The sequence below is a fragment of the Daldinia caldariorum genome, assembly GCF_022478825.1.
Source record: "Daldinia caldariorum strain CBS 122874 unplaced genomic scaffold F4812scaffold_6, whole genome shotgun sequence".
Taxonomy (NCBI): domain Eukaryota; kingdom Fungi; phylum Ascomycota; class Sordariomycetes; order Xylariales; family Hypoxylaceae; genus Daldinia; species Daldinia caldariorum.
This window is the reverse complement of record NW_025953042.1, coordinates 1,320,229-1,328,673: the sequence shown is the minus strand read 5'-3', so window position 1 is coordinate 1,328,673 and position 8,445 is coordinate 1,320,229.

Here is an 8,445-nt window from a genome sequence, read left to right as displayed (position 1 = left end):
TAAAAATAAATATAATAAAAATGAAAAGTTAAATTAAATTATAATAAAATAAATTTATTTAAATAATTAATTAAAAATTATTTTATTATAATATTTTAATAATTTATATATTTATTAATATTAATTAATATTTTTAATTTTATAATATTTATATATTTTTTTATAATATAATTAATTTTTTAATATATATTTATTATATAATAAAATTAAATTTATATTTATATAAATCACGTTTAAATAAATTTATTTATATTAATATTTTATATTTAACTGTAAATAAGATTTTTTAAAAGTTTATAAAAATTATAAATTTTATGTTATATGTTATGTATTTAAATATAATTTTATAATTATTATTAAATTTAAGTCTTTTTAAATCTTAATTAATATTTTATAATAATTTATATTATTTGTTTTAATTAAATTTTAAAGTATAAGCTTATTATTAATAAAATAAATATTTTTACAATATTTATAACGTTCTTTAATTAAAGTAAAAAATATATATATTATATTATAAATAAAAATAAAAATAGAGATATTTATATTTTAAAAAGTTTTTAATTAGTAATTAACGGTTTTAATTAAGAGTGTATATTTATTTTTAATTAAAACCTTTATAATAAATTATACTTTTTTTATATAATTTAATTTTATATAATTTAATATATATTTTATTATTTTCATTTTTAATTATATTTTTTTAAGTATTAAAAAATTAAAAAAATTATTTTTGTTATTTATAATTAAATATTATTTTTATTAATAATTATAAAAGTAATTATTTATTTATTTATTTATTTATATTAATTATAAATATTTATTATTTTTAATTATTTATGGTTAAAATTATTTTTTTGTTAAATATAGTGTATTTATATTATTAAAAAATAATAAAACCTTTTATTATTATATTATTATTACTGGTTATTTTAATAAAGCTTATATTTCTTATTATTATAATAACGGTAATAATAAATATTTATACTAATTTAATATATATTTTTTATTAAGTTTTATAAATTATTATTAAAAATAAATTAAAATTATTAAATAATATATTAAAAAATTAATTAATATACTTAATTAAATAAAATAAAATATAAAAAAAATATTATATGTGTTTATTAATTTTAAAAAGTTATTAATATTTTATTTTATTTTATTTAAGCAATAATATTTAGAATTTTTAATCGTTTTTTTCGGCGTTATTAATAACTATTATAAATTATTAATAAATAATAATAAATGAAAAAAATAAAAGTAAATTAATTATATTATTTCTTAATTTTTTTGATATTAAGATTTATTTTAAATAATGTATTTATATAATAATATTTATTTATATTTCCTTAATTATACTAATTATTATTAATTTAAATAATTTATATTTTTTAATACTTTATTATCTTTTTTATATATTAAATAATTATTATTTATTTAAATGTACATTACTTATTTTAAATATTAATAATAAATAGCTTTTGTTAATTTTTAAAATATTTTAATGTATATTATATTTAAAAAATTGAAATTTAATTTAAGTAATTTTAATACTTTTAACTTTTAAATGCTCTTAACTTTAAATATTACTATGTAAAATTAATTATAAATAAAAAATAAGAATTATAAATTAATATTAATAATAATAAAAAATTAACTTTATAATTTATTTATAATTATAATAAAATAAATTAAAATTAGGAATTATTATTAAAACCATAAAAATAACTAATTACTATTATTTTGAATTACTTTTATTACTTATTATAATATAATTATTAATAAATTAATATATTTAAAACTTTTTTGAAAAATTTTAAAATAAATTATTATTAATTATATTTAATAAACTTAATATTATTTATATTTACGGTAAAACCTAATTATTAAAATTAAATTCATATAAATAAATTTTATAAATAAGCATTAATAATTTATAAATATAACCTTTTTTAAATAATAAATAAAATTTACATAAAGTTTTTTTTAAAAAAAAGTAAAAAATATTATTAAATAATAAATTATTTTTTTATATTACATAATGTTTTATAAATAACTTTAAAAACATATTTATGCTATATAATTATTTTATCTTAAATAATTAATAATATCCGTTAAAAAAACTTAATAGTTAATGACTTTTATTAAATAAAATAAATTAAATTAACGTTAAAATTAAATATAACAGCTAAAAAAAGCGCCAATTCTTAAGTAAAAAAAAAACCCTTTAACCCTTACTTACATCTATTAATTTAATTATTTTTAATAATGGAATGCTTTTATTATATAATGGATAAATAATGAATTCCTTTTATATATTTAATGGAAGTTATTAGTAATCCCCTTTCTATAGGAACTTACTTTCTACCGGCCCACGCTTTACCACTTCTTAACGGAAGGATCGGTTATAGCAATTTCATAACGTATAACTGATACTTCAGGTACAATATTTGAAATTTATGCTGATGCGGCGACGATTGAAACTTAGGCTATTTTTTCATTTGCTTGCACATATAATAAATAATACTTAGTTTTTAAATATAACCTAATAAAAAAGTATATATATTATTTAGCTATAACAGCTATTGTAAATTTATTTCCTTTTTTAAAAAAATTTATTTATATAATATATTGTTGGATAATAATAGTAAAACAGTTAATATAACAAATTAAAAACATTTAAAACCTTATGAAAAGCTAAAATTAATAAGGTATTTCATTAAAATACGAAGGATAGAACAAATAAAATAACAGATAGCAAGATGTTATATTAATATATTTTTTATATATTTAATTAAATACGTAAGTACGAGCTTTTCGAGCTTTATTCCCGCCGTTTTATATTTTTATATAAAGTTAAAACCTAATAGCCTTTTAGCTATATAGTAAATATATAAGTAACGACTAGCTTACCCGGACGTAAAATACATTATCATTAATGTTAAAATTAATTAAAATATTAAATTATAAATAAGTTATTCTCTTTTTAAATAATAAAAAATTATTATTTTTGATAGAATTATACATAAAATTATTTTACATTATTATTAATAATAATAATAATAAAGTATTAAATATAAAAAGGTTTTTTCAATTTTAATAAAACTTTAAAAATAAAAATACATATTATAAGAATTATTTTATATTATTTTTATAATTGATTTAAACGTAAAGTATTAATATTTATTAAGTTCAAGTAATATTTCATTTTATAAAATTACTTTTTGCTTTTTATTATAATTTAATTTTTTATTAAAAACCCGATTTTCTTTCATTTTTTCTAATTATAAATAAAATTAGAAAAATTAATTTTTAATTAATTTTAGTTTTTCGTAATAACTTATTTAATTAAATAAAATTTATAATTAAAATAAATTATTTTAATAAAATTTAATAAATTAAAATAACTTATAATTATTTTTAATAAATTATTATAAAATTATTTTTTAAATTTAATTTATACATTTAAAGGTAATTAATAGTTATTATTATTAACAATGCAAATAAATATAATCCTTAGTTATTTATTAAAAAGGAACATTTTTATTTTTTCGAAAAAAGTTTTTAATATTTTTTAATTTTTAATAAACTTTATATTTTATAAATTTGCTAAAAGATATCATATTAAATACTTTTATAAATAAATAAATCTGATTAATCTATAGTTTTTAAAACCATTATTAATAACATTTATAAGTAAAATCTTTTTTTAATTTTTAAATAAATAAAATAAATATAATTAATTTCTTCCTTTAAAAATTACCGGAAATTATTATGAAACTCTTAATATAAAATATGCCACTTATTTTAGTTATTTTTATTACAATTAAACCATATAATTAACGTTAAATAATTAAAAGTTAAATATTAAACTTAATATTGTAAATAAGATATTTAAATATTTAATTTATAATTTTAAAAAGTTTAATAAATTAATTTTAGTACGGTTTTAAACTTATTAATTAGGATTAATTTATGTTTTTTCCATTTATAAACGCAAGATAATTTTATTATTACCTTTATTAATATATTTATAAATATATTTAATAAGTTTTGTTAAAGCATATATTTTTACATTAATATAAGTTTAATACTTTTAATTTAAATAAAAATTATATAAAATTACGTAATTATTATTAAAGATTTTAATTATAAATTTTTACTTATAAATTAAATAACCATTAAAGTTTACTATTATTTTAGCATAAAATAATTTTAAAAAACCTTTAAAACAAACGTTTTTAATTATATATAAAGAATTTAACTTATTTTACGTATAAAATTTGTATATTATATTTAGAAATATTTTTTTTATCAAACGCCATTTAAGTTAATCTTTAACTTAAGCATTTTTACATAAACCATTTTATTAATATACATTAATTATAAATAACAATTATAATTAATATCCACTGAAAAAACCAAATAATATATATATAATAAACCTTACATATATTTTAAAATATAATTGCAATTTTATATCCTTTAAAAATACCGTACATTTTTAACTAAAAACTCTTATATTAATATTAAGCTAATTATTTATAATTTATTTCAAAAGAAACTTATTTTTAATGTTTAATTAATTTGGGTTTACTATAAAAAATAACAAATAATATTAAATAATAATTGTTAAATTTTACTAATAATAAAATATGAATTTTTTTAAGTTTATAAACGTTATTAATAAATAAGTAATGCATTTAATTAATAATATATTAATACTTTTAACTAATATTATATTATTAAAATTATTTTACTTATATTATAATTTAAACGTTAATTAAATACTATTAAAAATTATTTACAAACGAAAAACATTAATTTATATTAATAATAATTATAAAATTAAAATTAGAAATATTATTATAATATTAAATTCGTTTTTTTATAATTATTTTTATTAATAAACATTATTAAATTTTACTTAATCTTTTTGTAAAATTACATTTAAAAATATAAAAAAAGCATGTAAAATAAATAAATAACTGAAATTTTTGTATAAAAATATATAAAAAAATTTAAAATATGTCGATTAATTAAAATAATTTCTTTCCATTATCATTTAATACTAAACGCATTTAAAATAATTTTAATAACATTTTCCATTATTAAAAAAAATTATTTTTAATTAAGTTTTTTTTTAATTATTATTATTTAATATTATTTAATTTTATATTACCGTTAAAATAATTAATAAGCTTAAATAATTTATAAATTTCTATTAAGCTAATATTTCCATTTTTATAATACAAATTATAAATTTTAATTTTCCTTATTTTATCCTTAAATACTTATTTAATTAATGCAAAACATTATATATATTATATTATTTATTTATAACTTTATTATTATAAATTTTAATTATGAAAAAACTATTTTTTAATAATTAAAATAAGTATTATATGGGAAATTTTAATTTTTATTAATTATGGTTTCTATGTGGTTAATTAATTATAAAAAGCTAAAAGTAGTCCTTTAATATTATTAGTTTTTTAATAAGGTAATTTTATTTAATAAAAAGTTTTAATTATTATTATTTAAAGATTTTATATAATTAAATAGGTTGAATAAGTATAAAAAACTTAAAATAGTTTTTTAATATTGTTAACTTTTTAAAAAAGTAATTTTGTTTAATTAAAAAATGTAAATTCACAAGTTAAATTAATATTAATAATAAGTTATTTATTTTATTAAAAATTAAATAACATTATTTAAAAAAATAAGTTAATAAATAATAATAATAAAAATTTAATAAATAATTTTAATATTAATTTACTTTTTTTTTAACTTTATAAATAACTTTAATAATAGTTAATTTGAGGTAATTTTTACCTTTAAAATATTTAAAATAAATATGGTAAAAGGATAGAAATAAAAATAATTAAATTTTTAATATTTTTTTCACTTTTTATAATAAACATATAAACATATAAACATATTAATATTAATTAATAAACATTTAAACCAATTTTTAAAAAAATCTTATTATTACTTTATTTTTTATAAGTTATTATTATTTAAAAATTTATATTACAAATTAATAATAATAAATTAAAATTTACGTAAAAAGTTAAATAATTTTAATCGTTATTATTTATATTTTAAAAATTTACTTAATTAAATTTGTTACTTAAAGAAATATATTTATAAATAATTTATATAACTTAAAAATTATATTATATAAATATAATTTAAAAGTTTTAAAAGTCATAAAGTTTTAAACAAAGTAATATTTATATTATGAATTTCTTTTTTTCAATATAAAATCTTAATAATTAAAATAAATAAAAGTAATAAAATTAAATTAAAAATTATTAAATAATAATTATTATATATATATTATATATAAATTAATTAAAGGATTATAATTTTATAAGTTTATATAAACTTTTAAAACCTTTTGTATTATAATATAATATTTAAATTTAAAATTATAAAAAGCTTTATATTATAAAAAAACTATAAGCATGCGTATAAAATATATTAAAATTTAAAATTATTTTAATTAATTATTTTAACGTAATAATTACATTAAAATATTAATAATTAATATTATTTAAAAAAAATTATATAATTTAATCATAATACGTTAAATTAATTAATTATTATAAATCTTATTATATATGTAAAAAATTTATAAAAAAGTTTTATTAATATTATATAATATTTTAAATATTTAAAATAAATTAAATATTTAAAATAAATTAAATAATTAAAAGTTTAATAATAATGTATAATTAATTTTAATTATACGTAAATTTTAAAAATACTTTATTATTATTTAAAAAATATAATTTAATTATTTTAAAATTTACGTATATATTTCTTTCTATAAATAAAATTTAAAATGCTTTATAAAATATTAAAAAAATCCTTTTTCGTAATATATACAAAGTTATAATATATTAACTTTTTAACAAATAATAAATACACATATTTTAAAAGTATAAAAATAATTATATTTAATAATTAAAACTTATATAAAAAATAAGTAAATGTATAATTTTTATAATCGTTTAAAATTAACAGCTTTTTACGGCTTATTATATAACCTTTAATATATTTATTAAAATATTTTAACTATTTTAAAGCAATTTCATTTATATTATCATTTAATAAAACTTATAACGTAATTAACTTTAACATATTTGCTATTATATTCTTATAATAAAATATTAGCTATTTCTTTAATATAAAAAACTTAGGTAAAAAATACTTGCGCATTTAATTTAATAATATATGTATTTTAATAATATATTATTTAATTAATTTATAATATATTATAAAAAAATTAAATTAAACTTTATATTTTATGTTTTTTGTTAAAATCAATTTTTAATATTAAACGCATTATAAAATTATATAATATCTTTTTTAATATATTATATCATTATATTAATAATTATTAATAATATAAATTTATAATATTATTATTAAATATATTATTAAATTAAATATATAAGTATTTTTTATTTAAATTTTTTATATTAAAAAAATAACTAATATTTTATTATAAAAACGTAATAACGAACACGTTAAAATTAATTAAATTATAAGCTTTATTAAATAATAATATAAATTATTAATAAAGTTTTTATAAAACTCTTATAATATATTAAATAATTAAATAATAAATAAAATTACATTAAAATAATTAAAATATTTTAATAAATATATCAAAAATTATATAATAACTTATAAAAAGCTATTAATTTTAAACAATTATAAAAACTATATTTTTATAAAATTTTAAAAATATTACCGCTATAATAATATTACCTATTTTTTACACAAAATTTAACTATTAAATATAACTGTTTTTATACTTTTAAAATACGCATATTTGTTATTTATTGAAAAGTTAATATGTTATAACCTTACACATATTATTAAAAAAACTTTTTCTTAACGTTTTATAAAACGTTTTAAATTTCATTTATAAAAAAAATACACATGTAAATTTTGAAATACCATATAATATTAATAAAATTATTTTATAAATTTTTTATACATATAATAAAATTTATAATAATTATTTTTATTTATTAATAAACATTTTAAATGTTTTAAATAAAATTACGAAAATTATATATTATTTATTATATAAAGTTATTTTATTAAAAAAATAATAATTTTTAATAAATAAATCACGTATTTTTTAAATATTATAAAATTAAAAATAAGTAATTATAAAAAAAACTTTTTATTATTAAAAAAAAGTAATAATATTAAAAATAATTAAATAATAATTAAAAATGGTTTTTTAAATAAATATTATTAAACGTTTTAACGTTATAACATTTATAAAAATATAAATTATAATTTAAAAATATATTATAATTAAATTATAATAATTTTAATTAAAAAAATGCAAAATCGTGAATTATTAATTTATATAAACTATTAACTTATAATTTACATTATGTATTTTTTTATAAT